Source organism: Coregonus clupeaformis, chromosome 12 (assembly GCF_020615455.1).
Source record: "Coregonus clupeaformis isolate EN_2021a chromosome 12, ASM2061545v1, whole genome shotgun sequence".
NCBI classification, from domain to species: domain Eukaryota; kingdom Metazoa; phylum Chordata; class Actinopteri; order Salmoniformes; family Salmonidae; genus Coregonus; species Coregonus clupeaformis.
This window is the reverse complement of record NC_059203.1, coordinates 1506346-1521446: the sequence shown is the minus strand read 5'-3', so window position 1 is coordinate 1521446 and position 15101 is coordinate 1506346. Positions and strand designations below refer to the sequence as shown.

The 15101-nt window shown below is 40.8% G+C and overlaps 1 protein-coding gene across 2 annotated transcripts in view; it reads left to right on the top strand.

Annotated features, from left to right (window-relative positions):
- Positions 1–11972: 11972 nt before the first annotated feature.
- Positions 11973–15101, top strand: part of LOC121577983 (eyes absent homolog 2) — a 54904-nt gene continuing 51775 nt past the window's right edge. For both annotated transcript variants that reach the window (XM_041892015.2, XM_041892014.2), the window contains exon 1: positions 11973–12427. The gene's annotated coding sequence lies outside the window, so the exon portion shown is untranslated. The remainder of the gene's footprint in view (positions 12428–15101) is intronic.

Genomic DNA, 15101 nt, shown 5'->3' with positions numbered 1-15101 from the left:
TCAGTCGGTGAGTCAGTCAGCCAATCAGTCAGTCAGTGAGTCAGTCAGTCATTCAGTCAGTCAGTCAATGAGTCAGTCAGTCAATGAGTCAGTCAGTCATTGAGTCAGTCAGTCAGACAGTCAGTCAGTGAGTCAGTCAGTCAGTGAGTCAGTCAGTCAGTCAGTGAGTTAGTAAGTCAGTCAGTCAGTCAGTCAGTCAGTCAGTGAGTCAATCAATCAGTCAGTGAGACAGTCAGCCAATCAGTCAGTCAGTGAGTCAGTCATTCAGTCAGTCAGTCAGTGAGTTGGTCAGTCAGTATGTCAGGGAGTCAGTCAGTCAGCCAGTCAGTCAGTCAGTCAGTGAGTCTGTCTGTCTGTCTGTCTGTCTGTCTGTCTGTCTGTCTGTCTGTCTGTCTGTCAATCAGCCAATCAGTGAGTCAGTCAGTCAGTGAGTCAGTGAGTCAGTCTGTCAGTCAGCAAGTAAGTCAGTCAGTTAGTCAGTCAGTCAGTCAGTCAGTCAACATGTTTGAGGGGATCAGTTTGAGCAAGGCAAGGAGAATAATCCCTCCTCTTGATCCCATAATGAGTAGTGCTTTGGGATGCAAGGTGATATGTAGATCAGTGATTCAGTCCGACTGTTTCCGTCATACACTAAATGTTGGCCAAACAGCAACAGCGCCAAGACGGTCAGGAAACGTGGCAACATTTCAGCACAGCATTATTTAAAAAAATTGATTTTTGTTTACCTCAAGATTGAATACCTGGAGCACTTTTATTGTTATTGCTTCAACACAACCATACGTTCAGACTGAGCTATTATTTTGACCTATAACCTTTGTATAGTATGACCTGCTGGAACAGCGAAGGGAGGTCCTCAGTGGCTGATACATGGCCTCTCCTTCTGCAATGCAAATCTGTTTTAGATTGTGAGTCTGCGGGGCTTCTGAAACTCAGGAAGCCGAGCAGAAGTACCCGACATTGCTCTCGTTCATAAAAACAAGGCTCCCCCTCTCTCTCTCTCTCTCTCTCTCTCTCTCTCTCTCTCTCTCTCTCTCTCTCTCTCTCTCTCTCTCTACCTTTTTTTGGGGTTTAAGATTGAAAGTGTAATCAAAGCAGGCCCCAGGAGTAGTAGACAGACCTGATAGCCGGAGGCTGCTGGAGAGCGTGAGACGTTTCTCTGGTGAAGACTGCACTCTGACAGCCAAGCCTAGAGCAGGTGAAACCAGAGAGAGAGGAGAGGTGCTGTAAATCAGTTCTTCCTCCTCGCTGTCTCTCTCTCTCTCACTCTCTCTCTATCTTTCTTTCTCTCCTTCTCTCTGTCTCTCCGCTTCTCTGTCTATCCCTCGCTGTCTCTCTTTTTCTCTCTTGCACTCTGTCTTCCTCCTCTCCATCCCCCATCGTTTGTAGGAGCTAGAACACAGAGAGAGAGAAGCTAAAACACAGAGAGAGCGAAGCTAGAACACAGTGAGAGAGAAGCTAGAACACAGAGAGATATAAGCTAGAACGCAGAGAGAGAGGAGCTAGAACAGAGAGAGAGATAAGCTAGAACACAGAGAGAGAGAGAAGCTAGAACACAGAGAGAAGCTAGAACACACACAGAGAGAAGCTAGAACACAGAGAGAGAGAAGCTAGAACACACAGAGAGAGAAGCTAGAACACAGAGAGAGAAGCTAGAACACAGAGAGAGAGAAGCTAGAACACAGAGAGCGAGAAGCTAGAACACAGAGAGAGAGAAGCTAGAACACAGAGAGAGAGGAGATAGAACACAGAGAGAGAGAAGCTAGAACACAGAGAGAGAGAAGCTAGAACACAGAGAGAGAGAATCTAGAACACAGAGAGAGGAGCTAGATCACAGAGAGAGAGAAGCTAGAACACAGAGAGAGAAGCTAGAACACAGAGAGAGAGACGCTAGAACACAGAGAGAGAGAAGCTAGAACACAGAGAGAGAGAAGCTAGAACACAGATAGAGAGAGAAGCTAGAACACAGAGCAAGAGAAGCTAGAACACAGAGAGAGAAGCTAGAACACAGAGAGAGAGAAGCTAGAACACACAGAGAGAAGCTAGTACACAGAGAGAGAAGCTAGAACACAGAGAGAGAGAAGCTAGAACACACAGAGAGAGAAGCTAGAACACAGAGAGAGAGAAGCTAGAACACAGAGCGAGAGAAGCTAGAACACAGAGAGAGAGAAGCTAGAACACAGAGAGAGAGACACTAGAACACAGAGAGAGAGAAGCTAGAACACAGAGAGAGAGAAGCTAGAACACAGAGAGAGAAGCTAGAACACAGAGAGAGAGAAGCTAGAACACAGAGAGAAAGAAGTTAGAACACAGAGAGAGAGAAGCTAGAACACAGAGAGAGAGAAGCTAGAACACAGAGAGAGAAGCTAGAACACAGAGAGAGAGAAGCTAGAACACAGAGAGAGAGAAGCTAGAACACAGAGTGAGAGAAGCTAGAACACAGAGAGAGAGATACACACAGAATGTAAACAAAACTCTGCTCCCTCTAGACACAATAACTCAGTAGAACATAGAAAGGAATCACAACACACAATAGCTCCCACCAATAACATAACAGCAAGATAACAGCAGTTCAGATACAGTATAAAGAGTGACTATATCATTATAATAACAATGCAACCACTGTCTATATACAGTATGGCTGTCTGGTGTGCTGGTCATGCACTGTTAAAACAATGCATAGAGAAAAACAACAGTACTGTTGTTTGATAGTAAAGAGATAACTGGATCCTCTAAATGTCTGTCTTGTGTGTTTGAAGGATTTGTTTTTTTAGCAGTTGTTGATGCAACATTTTTCATTAAGTTGGTTGGCTGTAACCCCAGTAGGGGAATCCCCTGTTTTGATTGCATTTTAACAATGTGTTGCCACAACACTGCATGGGAGCTTGTTATTCATGTTGGACAATATGTGTTTTTCCAGAAGCAAAAAATAACATGATTATACTTGGCAATATGGTCATATCAAATAAAATGGTCCAGAAAAATATCCTTTGTCACGCAATGCAACCGCCCCAGGCCAGTCAAGTTGATTTAAACATAATTACAATACGGTACATATTTGCGGAAATTGAATATGTGTGAGATGTATCTTTCAGGATATTTAAAGAACCAGGAGGATATAACTGACATTTTCCTAATTTTACAGGAAAGCAATTACAAATGTCATACCACTAGTGCGTAAGCTTACCTGGAACTATCACAAGAAACTATTACATAACTACTTATTTGAATATTGCCCCAAAAATATGTTGACGTCATCTCAGTTCATCCATGTCATTGGCCAGGAGATGTATAAGGAAATCAAACAATACATTCCCCCACTAGCGACCCCATCATCTTCTCCCATAGCTTCTCATCAACAGCAGTACAAGCAGCCTGACTAGGGGGAAACCACAAACACAGGTCAAAAGCTACCTCACAAAGCCCTATTGTCCCACCAACACTGTTGCCTCTGCCTGAAGCAGGACTATTCTCACTGTTCCCACAACCCATTATCTCAGGTGGCTTTATTCAAAGACACATCGTCACCCAGGTATGTCAGGACCGTGTCACCGTCAATACACACACTTCATAAAGTCAACGTAAACTGAGACTGTGTTGTGTGTGAAACTATTTCACACTGTCTTTCTGGCCTATAGAGACTTCTTCAGAAAGGTTACACATTGACACGCCTTGTCCCTTTAAAAACAAAAAAAGCCAGACTCATTCTAAAACATGCCTAGGCCCTGCAGCCTGATTCATTTCTGACTGCCGTGGGAACCTGAAAAGCTATGTGAACGTATCTTTCTCACCTCTGGGCTGACGTGGAGGAAATGGACGAGCGGGGAAAAAAAGTCTGAACTTCTCACAGAAGATCATCCATCATAAGAGAGGGTAACTGGCTGGATGTGGCCAGGCTTTATTATTATCATACGGGGGGTTATAAATCCTTCGAAGGCGAGAACAAGTGTCAATCATGGCCATCGGCCCGAGAAGCCTTTAATCTTCTGCAGGCCTTACAGGTTGCCTTAAAGGACTAACATGGTTTTATGACTTCCAAGCAGCATTCATAACCTCTTACATTGTTGTTTACATAGCTAATAGTGGAAGGTACCATCTAATTGTTATTGTTGATAATAATTGAAAGACACAGATGTAGGTAGGATCTTAATTTGAGCCAGTTTGCTACAGCAGGAAAATAATCCGGCAGCAACAGGAAATGTGAATTATTATGTGGATTATAATTAATGGACATTTTTGTAGGTGTTGATTCACAAAGGGAAATCAAGTCTGAAATATAAAAATGTAAATGACACACTTCAGAAGTATTTTTAAACCACAAATAGACTCAAGTTTTACATTTCCTGCAACAGGGTGATCGAATTAAGATCCAACATCTGTAGTACTGCATACTGCACGTGTTTTTGGAAGAATTTACTTTAGAGAAAATGTTGGAAAGTAGTGTCAAGTTGTTTTCTGGTCTATATGTGAGCTGACAGGTATGTCAACTATTTTAACACAAGTTGACACAACTAGTGTAATGTGTGTATGCATGGGAAAACAAGCAAACAGATGAAATTAATCCCTGCCTCCAGGACATTCAATTCTACATTTCCACAGAGATAATCCTGTCAATGTACGATCATGTACAGTTGAAGTCAGAAGTTTACATACACTTAGGTATGAGTCATTAAAACTCATTTTTCAACCACTCCACAAATTTCTTGTTAACAAACTATAGTTTTGGCAATTCGGTTAGGACATCTACTTTGTGCATGAAACAAGTCAATTTTCCAACAATTGTTTACAGACAGATTATTTCACTTATAATTCACTGTATCACAATTCCAGTGGGTCAGAAGTTTACATACACTAAGTTGACTGTTACGTGGATATACTCAAGCAACATCTCAAGACATCAGTCAGGAAGGTAAAGTTTGGTCGCAAATGGGTCTTCCAAATGGACAATGACCCCAAGCATACTTCCAAAGTTGTGGCAAAATGGCTTAAGGACAATAAAGTCAAGGTATTGGAGTGGCCATCACAAAGCCCTGACCTTAATCCTATAGAAAATGTGTGGGCAGAACTGAAAAAGCCTGTGCGAGCAAGGAGGCCTACAAACCTGACTCAGTTACACCAGCTCTGTCAGGAGGAATGGGCCAAAATTCACCCAACTTATTGTGGGAAGCTTGTGGAAGGCTACCCGAAACGTTTGACCCAAGTTAAACAATTTAAAGGCAATGCTACCAAATACTAATTGAGTGTATGTAAACTTCTGACACACTGGGAATGTGATGAAAGAAATAAAAGCTTAAATAAATCATTCTCTCTACTATTATTCTGACATTTCACATTCTTAAAATAAAGTGGTGATCCTAACTGACCTAAGACAGGGAATTTTTACTAGGATTAAATGTGTGATTAAATGTGATTAAAATTGTGAACAACTGAGTTTAAATGTATTTGGCTAAGGTGTATGTAAACTTCTGACTTCAACTGTATTTGGTGAGATGTGTGGTTGAACAAAGTAACAATGGCTGTAAAGGAGAGTGTATTTAGCTCAGTGGAACAGCAGGGTGAATAAATTGATTGTGTAATTACGTAGGATAACATACAGATAAAATACCAAATAAATGTGATAAAATAATGTCGTTGATATTTTGGAAATGCCAACAAAACGTCCAATCTACTTAATACAGATAATAATTATTTTGTATAATTTGCTATAATTACGTTTTCATAGTATATGAGATAAAAAGTTGTCCTGAGAGCCACATAACCAGTTATAACAGGTTTTGTGAAATATTCATATATCATATACATACTGTACATTCCATCGTTTTATCATATTTAGCATTTAGCCTCGATCTTGTTTTTACTGTACATGTGAAGTAATTTGCGACACTCACGTCAGAAAGCTGTTGTGTCTAGGTAAGTGGCAGGGTTACAAATTCCTCCGGAGAAATTGTCTCTATCTGAGGTTTACGGCCTGAAACATCTGTTGTAATTTCTGTCAAATTGAAATGTTATTACCTGGTCATTAAAGCCGTGGCAACGGCAAAACCAGATGGCCTCCGCTGGTCTTACAACTGCTGCGTTTTTATGGTGTTGGTGAAAATTGAACCAAAGGGAGCCCTGCGCATTGTAAAATTAAGGCGATCATTCCCACATTCCCCAGACAAGGGAAGCTGTATCGAGGTTTGGCAGCGTAGGGCTGCGGAGTGGTGAGGTCGCTCGGCTCCAGGGGTTGAGGTGGGGGTCGACTGGGTAACACACACATCCAGAACCACCCTGAGAGAAAGTAGTCCCGCTTACTGGGAGGGAGGGAGGGAGGGAGGGAGGGAGGAGAGGAGGGAGGGAGGGAGGGAGGGAGGGAGGGTGGGGGGAGGTGGGTGGGTCGATCAACTGTTGGGGGAGGACGAGGAGGACGACGGGGGGGACTGGTAGTCACTTGTGTGTTTATTAGGGAACATGGAGGCAAGAAGGGAGAGGAAAGGAGGGTTGTAGGAGGAGAGAAATTTGGAGAAAGAAAGAGAGCGAGTAGAGTGAGGTTGAGGGTTTGGAGGGTGAGGGTGTGATGGGGGCGGTGGGGTGAGAGCGGTAGGCCGGGCAACACAGATGTGGTAGTTATTATACGACAGCTTCCACACTGTGTAAACGCCCTGTGAAGGGTACAATTCCATCTGTTTTTCCCTGTTTATATTCTCCTCTCCCCCTATCCTCCTGGAATTTTCAGCATGCACCTTAGAAAAAAAACGTTTTGAGGCTCAACGTATTGTTTTACACACATTTAACTTTATGTAGCTAAGTATTTTAATAGGTTTTCTGAGGGAGCAAGGCCACCGTCAGGGCCATTAAGCCTTGTGACAGTGCGACAGTGAGCTCTTCAGAGGAAGAGGAGACAATGGTTGCTTTTATTTCTCTGCCGACATTCCTATGGAACAATGGAACTTCCAAATGAATCAGAGGCAGACAAACTCCATGTCTGGGTCACATTACATCCCAGAGTCATAGGTAACGCCACGGGACTTTTCCATATCACCGCCCCAACCACTTCTCTCTGCTCTCTCCTCTGTTTTGTTTTGAGTTTCACAACAAGTGAGAGAGTATCAATATAGGAAACGCACACATTTGTCGGAGGGCTATCGAAATTCATCACGAACGCATCAAAAGCAATGTTGAATTGGGAGAATTTACACATGGTTATAATCTAACTCAATATGTTAAAAAAATTCAGGATTTTTAGGTAACTAAGCCCTATATTCCTTGTTTTGTCTCTATAAATGGGAATTAGCATGTATGAGAAACTCCTGCCTGCATTACCTCCTGCTGGCTAACTTCCTCATTCTCGAGGTGTCAAAAGGGTGTCAGAGAGAGCCCTCTGTTTCCTCTTTTGTCAGGCCTGCAGTTCGCAGGTTCCCAGCGAAAGACTTCCTCATATTACAGGATATACATCCAGACTGGGGAGGACTCGACTCCGACACGACTCCGCCTGCCCTTGTGCCCCCATTCTGCCACGGTTTAAGGTTCTGCCTTTTGTGCCTGGACATGCTTATGTGATATAAAATATATTCTTATAAAACGGGTTCGGAGAATCTGCAATCTGATTGGCTGAAATGGGGTTCCAGGCTATTGACAATTCCCTGTTAATCGCACTGCAAATGGAAGTAGAGCCAGCTACATCAAAATGTACCTCGCCCCTGAGCTCGAATTACAGAGAAAGCCAGCAGGTTGGCGAGATTACATCAAAATATCAATACAATATCAACCCTGACCAAAACAAAAAACATGGCGGACAATTTCTATTGCCTCTCCATCACCAGTAGTAACCACAAACTTCAATAAATGTTTGCCAAACTTTATATTGTCAACTACAACACAAAGCATATTGAAACATGGTGGCAGCAATGGGTTGAATTTACTTATGCTTATATCTATGATTTAGCCTAATATATACCGGAAAACTTCAATTAAACGCTGAGTCTCAAATAGCCGCCTGTCCCTTTTAATAGCACGCATTACAGCAAATAAACGCCTGTTTCAAATAAACGCCAGGTCTAAATGAATTGTTTACGATGTTACCATGGACACAGCTCTGATATTCCCACGGTCATGTGCATAAAAAATAAAATAATAATTCTGTCCTCGTTGCCATTGTGCCACAAAAAAGAAAACACAACATAAAATTCAAGCTAGCAATGATCAGATTCGCATAGCAAAATTTGGGCGAGGCAACAGCCTGGCAATTGTTCCAAAATGAGTGAGAGAAGTGAAAAAGTGAAAAAGTCTAACATTTGTCTGAGGTGGATCAGAAGAGGGCTAGACTGCAAGGTGGGTTAGGAAGTAGACGCTTGGCTCAAATAGAAGCATGTCTCATGGACCGGGGCCCACGACCCAATTTTTTAAATATACAGTGGGGAGAACAAGAATTTGATACACTGCCGATTTTGCAGGTTTTCCTACTTACAAAGCATGTAGAGGTCTGTAATTTTTATCATAGGTACACTTCAACTGTGAGAGACGGAATCTAAAACAAAAATCCAGAAAATCACATTGTATGATTTTTAAGTAATTAATTTGCATTTTATTGCATGACATAAGTATTTGATACATCAGAAAAGCAGAACTTAATATTTGGTACAGAAACCATTGTTTGCAATTACAGAGATCATACGTTTCCTGTAGGACCTGACCAGGTTTGCACACACTGCAGCAGGGATTTTGGCCCACTCCTCCATACAGACCTTCTCCAGATCCTTCAGGTTTCGGAGCTGTCGCTGGGCAATACGGACTTTCAGCTCCCTCCAAAGACTTTCTATTGGGTTCAGGTCTGGAGACTGGCTAGGCCACTCCAGGACCTTGAGATGCTTCTTACGGAGCCACTCCTTAGTTGCCCTGGCTGTGTGTTTCGGGTCGTTGTCATGCTGGAAGACCCAGCCACGACCCATTTTCAATGCTTTTACTGAGGGAAGGAGGTTGTTGGCCAAGATCTCGCAATACATGGCCCCATCCATCCTCCCCTCAATACGGTGCAGTCGTCCTGTCCCCTTTGCAGAAAATAATCCCCAAAGAATGATGTTTCCACCTCCATGCTTTATGGTTGGGATGGTGTTCTTGGGGTTGTACTCATCCTTCTTCTTCCTCCAAACATGGCGAGTGGAGTTTAGACCAAAAAGCTATATTTTTGTCTCATCAGACCACATGACCTTCTCCCATTCCTCCTCTGGATCATCCAGATGGTCATTGGCAAACTTCAGACGGGCCTGGACATGCGCTGGCTTGAGCAGGGGGACCTTGCGTGCGCTGCAGGATTTTAATCCATGACGGTGTAGTGTGTTACTAATGGTTTTCTTTGAGACTGTGGTCCCAGCTCTCTTCAGGTCATTGACCAGGTCCTGCCGTGTAGTTCTGGGCTGATCCCTCACCTTCCTCATGATCATTGATGCCCCACGAGGTGAGATCTTTCATGGAGCCCCAGACCGAGGGTGATTGACCGTCATCTTGAACTTCTTCCATTTTCTAATAATTGCGCCAACAGTTGTTGCCTTCTCACCAAGCTGCTTGCATATTGTCCTGTAGCCCATCCCACCCTTGTGCAGGTCTACAATTGTATCCCTGATGTCCTTACACAGCTCTCTGGTCTTGGCCATTGTGGAGAGGCTGGAGTCTGTTTGATTGAGTGTGTGGACAGGTCTTTTATACAGGTAACGAGTTCAAACAGGTGCAGTTAATACAGGTAATGAGTGGAGAACAGGAGGGCTTCTTAAAGAAAAACTAACAGGTCTGTGAGAGCCGGAATTCTTACTGGTTGGTAGGTGATCAAATACTTATGTCATGCAATAAAATGCAAATTAATTACTTAAAAATCATACAATGTGATTTTCTGGATTCTGTTTTAGATTCTGTCTCTCACAGTTTAAGTGTACCTATGATACAAATTACAGACCTCTACATGCTTTGTAAGTAGGAAAACCTGCAAAATCGGCAATGTATCAAATACTTGTTCTCCCCACTGTATATTACTATTGAGAGTAAGAATAGTAGAATACACAAGGTGCAATTTCAAAATTTGGTTGTGCATCAACAGTTTTTCTCTTGTTATGTCAGTCACTGACAGCCACTAAATTAGCCATGTCAGCTAACCATTTTTTTTTAGATTGGTAGTTAGTCTGGCCACCTATCTAAACTTGTGGTAATCATGGTCGAATACCAACCGGCCTCGACCTCCAGGGGGCCCCCATTGATTTTGTTAGTAATTCTAACTCAGATATCATATTAACATAGCATAAGTCATGGCAAAATGTATAGAATTGCAGGAAATTTGCTTTAAAACTACAAAAATGTATCTCTGTCACAAGACAAAATGATTATAAAATTGCAGAAAACGTGCTTTAAAATTGCAACATTTTCTCTACGCCCCATGGCAAAATGTGTAGAATTGCAGAAAACACTCTTTAAAATTGCAACATGTTCTCTACGCACCATGGCAAAATGTGTAGAATTGCAGAAAACAAGCTTTAAAATTGAAACATGTTCTCTCCGCCCCATGGCAAAATGTGTAAAATTGCAGAAAACATGCTTTAAAATTGCAACATGTTCTCTACGCCCCATGGCAAAATGTGTAGAATTGCAGAAAACATGCTTTAAAACTGCAACATGTTCTCTCCGCCCCATGGCAAAATGTGTAGAATTGCAGGAAATTAACTTCAAAACTACTTAAAATATTTAGTTGGGACTTTCCAAATTGCAAATGTTTACATTCAGTCAATATGTTGTTATTTTCTTTCAAACTTGGTGTAATAATGATACATTTGGAAGTTATATTCTTCAAGAATCAATGGCTGTATAAATCAAGCAATGTATGTCCCAATTAATCCCGGATTGCCCCTTTAACCACAGTCAAGATATAGCCAACTATGATATTTAGTTTACAGTGCATACCGAAGCTAATTAACAGTGGGGATAGTTTGTCTTTACAGTGTATTTGTGTCATTTCAAATAAGATAAATGTGGTTAGGGTTTAAAAACCATTAGAAAATAACATTAATAGTGTAAATCACTATTTATTATTTCACCATTTATTTCTAAACATTAGGGCATATAATAGCATAACATTTTTGTAGCAACTTCTTATGATGTGTTATATTGCCTTACAAGTACATGATTATATGCAGTTACTGAGCATTATTAAACTGCAATGGTCACACTTTAAATTAAATATAGCTTGAAAAGGCCTAATGAAGCCTTCATAAACCCTTCATAAGGTAACAAATAATTTGGCAATTAACATACAAAGGATGATGTGATGGGTAGGCCTAGTGCTTTGCAAATTGTGGTGTAACCCTTTTGCCACTCTATAATGACATTAATAAATTATTCTTGAAGCATTTATGTAGGCCTTATAATGTGCTTATGAAGGCTTAATTGAGCCTTTAATATGCTTTATATTAAAGTGTGACTGTACTTCACATTTCTTTATGAAGTTAAATAATGGTCTCTGTAATGTTCTTATCTATAAGGTGCTATAAAAGACGCGTTTATAAGGCAATAAAGTATTAAAGTGCTTCAAGTTGTTATTATAATGCATGGGCATGTATAAACCAATTATTATGTACACACACTATAGCGTGTATACGTATAGGCCTAAGAGATATCCAAATACACACATTAAGGACCTATAGAAACCAGTCAATAATCTACGGCATTAGAATAAATGATTAATCCACACATACTGTCAACACCATCCCAGACTTCCAGAGAAGCCCTAAGCGAGTGAGATTCTCATCGTCTTTGTGTAAACAACGGTCGAGAGAGGCATTCTTTACCAAACAAAGATACAAAGGTGAGATAAAGCGATAAAGGAAGAGCTCATCTCCGCTTGAGCTATTTTGTTAACTGATGAATATAGAGAGCCAATTGAAAGCAACTCCTGCGTAATGGCACAAGAACAGGCGCGCGCGGGATCACACTCACACACACACTGTACAGAACTCGGCTCGCGGGTATTGAGAACACCCTCAGGAGGAGGAACCAACATTTTTTATTTTACCCTTATCATCACTTCCTTACCAGCGCCAAAGCAAACACGCGCTCCTGAAGGTGTATGAAACACTTATCGAGAAACGGGTTCAATGTTTCGGATAAAAACGCAGCTTTAGATTCGCTGGATAGCTGTCAATTCGACTTATTAGACCGTAGACGAACGATTCAAGAAATCCAAACAAAGTGCGCACACATTTCTCAAAATCTGCAGTCATCATCACTTTGAAGAAGAATAAATAGGCATCCACAGTGAGTAAAGACTTATCGTGCGTTGAGTTTGACTATTGAGCGTTTCAGTTTCATCTGTAGAATACGTTTTGCCATAGAGATTTGAACACGCTACGCTATATGGAGAGAGAACAGTGTTGAACAACTACCGGATTTTTTTTTTTGTTCGACCTAAATCATGGTAAGTGGATTCATATAAGTATGAATATCATATTGCTTATCAAAAGTATTATTGCCTGTTCAGAAAAATGAATAGCCTGTGTTCATTCTGTGTGCAATAATCGATTTTTGGAGCACTTGCATTATCTTTATAGGTTATAGGATACAATTCTACAGAACAAGTTAAAACTAAAGTTAAATTAGGCCTGTATTGTTTTTCAAACAATAGTTTACCAGAGCAGGGCAATACATATCAAAATTATTATGTACTCATAATATTGGTTGGTTTTGGGACTAAACCAGCTCATCGGATCTGTTAAACATTTTCCTAACCGTCTCAACTGACCGACTATGTAGGCCACTTCAGTTCCCACAAAACTTCATTTAGAACATTATTGGTAAAATTGCATAGTATTTTTTAGATCTTTCTTTAGTAAATATCACCAATACCCATTTGACTTTATCACTCAGGCTAGCCTACTGCCTACCGCTTGAAAACTAAATTCACAGCTTGTAAATGTGGCTACAGTATATGGGACAGTGACTGATGTTTCTTATCAGAATTTTCCTTTCTCCTCCATGTATTTAAAGTTTTTTTTTATTATTGTTCTAAGTTTGCATTACAGTAAATGACTATGCATATAATGAAGGAGCCTGTCAGACAAAGACAATTCAATCCTATTTCCAATGAGAATGTACAGTGCATTAAGCTATTTTCCTAATTTGGAAACTTTTTGAAATACATTGCACTGCAAGTTAAGTTAAGGCTCACACAACACCTACTTGACAGTATAGCTCATAGAGTAGACCTAAACCTATATTTGTTATGTCTATCATTTCAACAACAGAATAGTTTATGAGAATTTAAATATACTTCTATTATTGCTGTTGTATATTATAGGCTAGAGCAGGGATGGGCAACTTTGATGGCCACAAAAAAATCGGAACTTATCATGAGGGGCCGCAGTGGCTCGCGGGGTCTGCGTACCCACATCCATACCCACATGCAGCCAGAGCCGGACCTAGCCTTTTGGCTAAGCAAGTTTGCTGCAATTCTATATATTTTGCCATAGGGTGGAGAGAAAGGTTTGCAGTTTTTAATATGATAACTGAGTGCGAGTGACTAACAAAATCAGCGGTAATTCAACCATGATCACTACAAGTTTAGATAGCTGGCTAAACTAATTTACCAATCTAAAGATTGTTAGCTGACATGGCTTTGAGTGACTGTCAGTGACGGACATAACAAGAGAAAAACTGCTGAAATTGCACCTTGTGTATTCTACTATTCTAACACTCAACAAGTAAGTTGAGACCCTGACTGTTTTTTAAATACTTTCTTTGTGTCTTTTTCCATAACATGACCTTTTTACTCCATGGTAGCAGTTACAGTTCAAGGTAACCTAGCTTGGTGTGAGTTGTCCATGTACTGCTTTGTAAATCTCAATTTCACAGTTATTTTTCATATGTTTTATTTACGCCAAATCACTTAGTTTGTGTTCGTTTTTTTGTGTGTATGTGTGTGTGTATGATTGTGTGTGTGTGTGTGTTTGAGTAAAGTGTCTGTCTCTATACTAAGGGTAATGTTGGGGGGAGTATACCATTCAGTCCTACTTTTCATTAAAGCTCTTTATTTTCCTTAGTGGCAGTTGAATCCTTTCAACACTTGTGCTTGGCCTAAGTACTGAAGATTACACCTAAATCACGGAGGCCTTTTTCTTGCCAGGAAACTAATTAAGTAATTTAAGGGAACCACGTTAAGGATTTTTCCAAAGACAGGTATTCATATTTCTCAAGGACCCCTTCATAGCTCCGATCTAAAATTGCCCTCTGTGTTTTGGTAGCCATTCCAATCACCTTTAAACACTCGTAGATCACGAGAGCTTTGTTCAGAAGCGTTCAGTCTGGATCTCTCCTTCTTGCTTGGTGCACAAAAATAACAAAACCAATATTGTGTCTGAGAAATGCAGACAAGGGTTCCATTGACATTTAATAGAGCATGTGACAAACGTTCAGTCATCGCTTGCACATGGATATTCATTTACTTGAATTGTTGAGGTGATCAAATATTACAATACATACATTTCCATAAGACATATAGGAACGCTATTACAATAATGATACATTTATTGATACCCTTATATATTTTTTTGATATACTAATATTTAAGATTAAGATCACTTCATTGGTCGATCGCACACAAGGTCCAACTGAAATTTGGCTTTTGCTTTTAACCCAACCGCTCTGAAAGACACACATACACAGAGGTTTTTGGAGGTGCGGGGGGCTGCCACACTGGGCGATGTTGTTGTGGGGGGTTAAGTGCCTTGCTCAAGGGCCCAACAGCATCTAGGATTTGATACAAGCAACCCTCAGGTTGCCAGCTCATTTACCAACAGGTTTTTCACGTTGGACCCGGGATTCGAGCTGGCCTCCCTAACCGCTAGGCTACCGGCTTACTGTAATAGTACAGTACTTAACTTATTCAGTTAACTGAAGATAGTATCATTCAGCGATATTGGCTGAAATTGTACTCAATGATGCCCTCATTCCCATAGGCCTACAGGCATGTGGTTTAGACCCAGGAAGAGTATTTGTTTTAATATCTATCAAATAGAATTGTTTTGAGCAAATCCATCTCTGTTTGTGTTTATTTTTCATGAAACTGCATGGGCAGCTAGATTACAACCCACCAT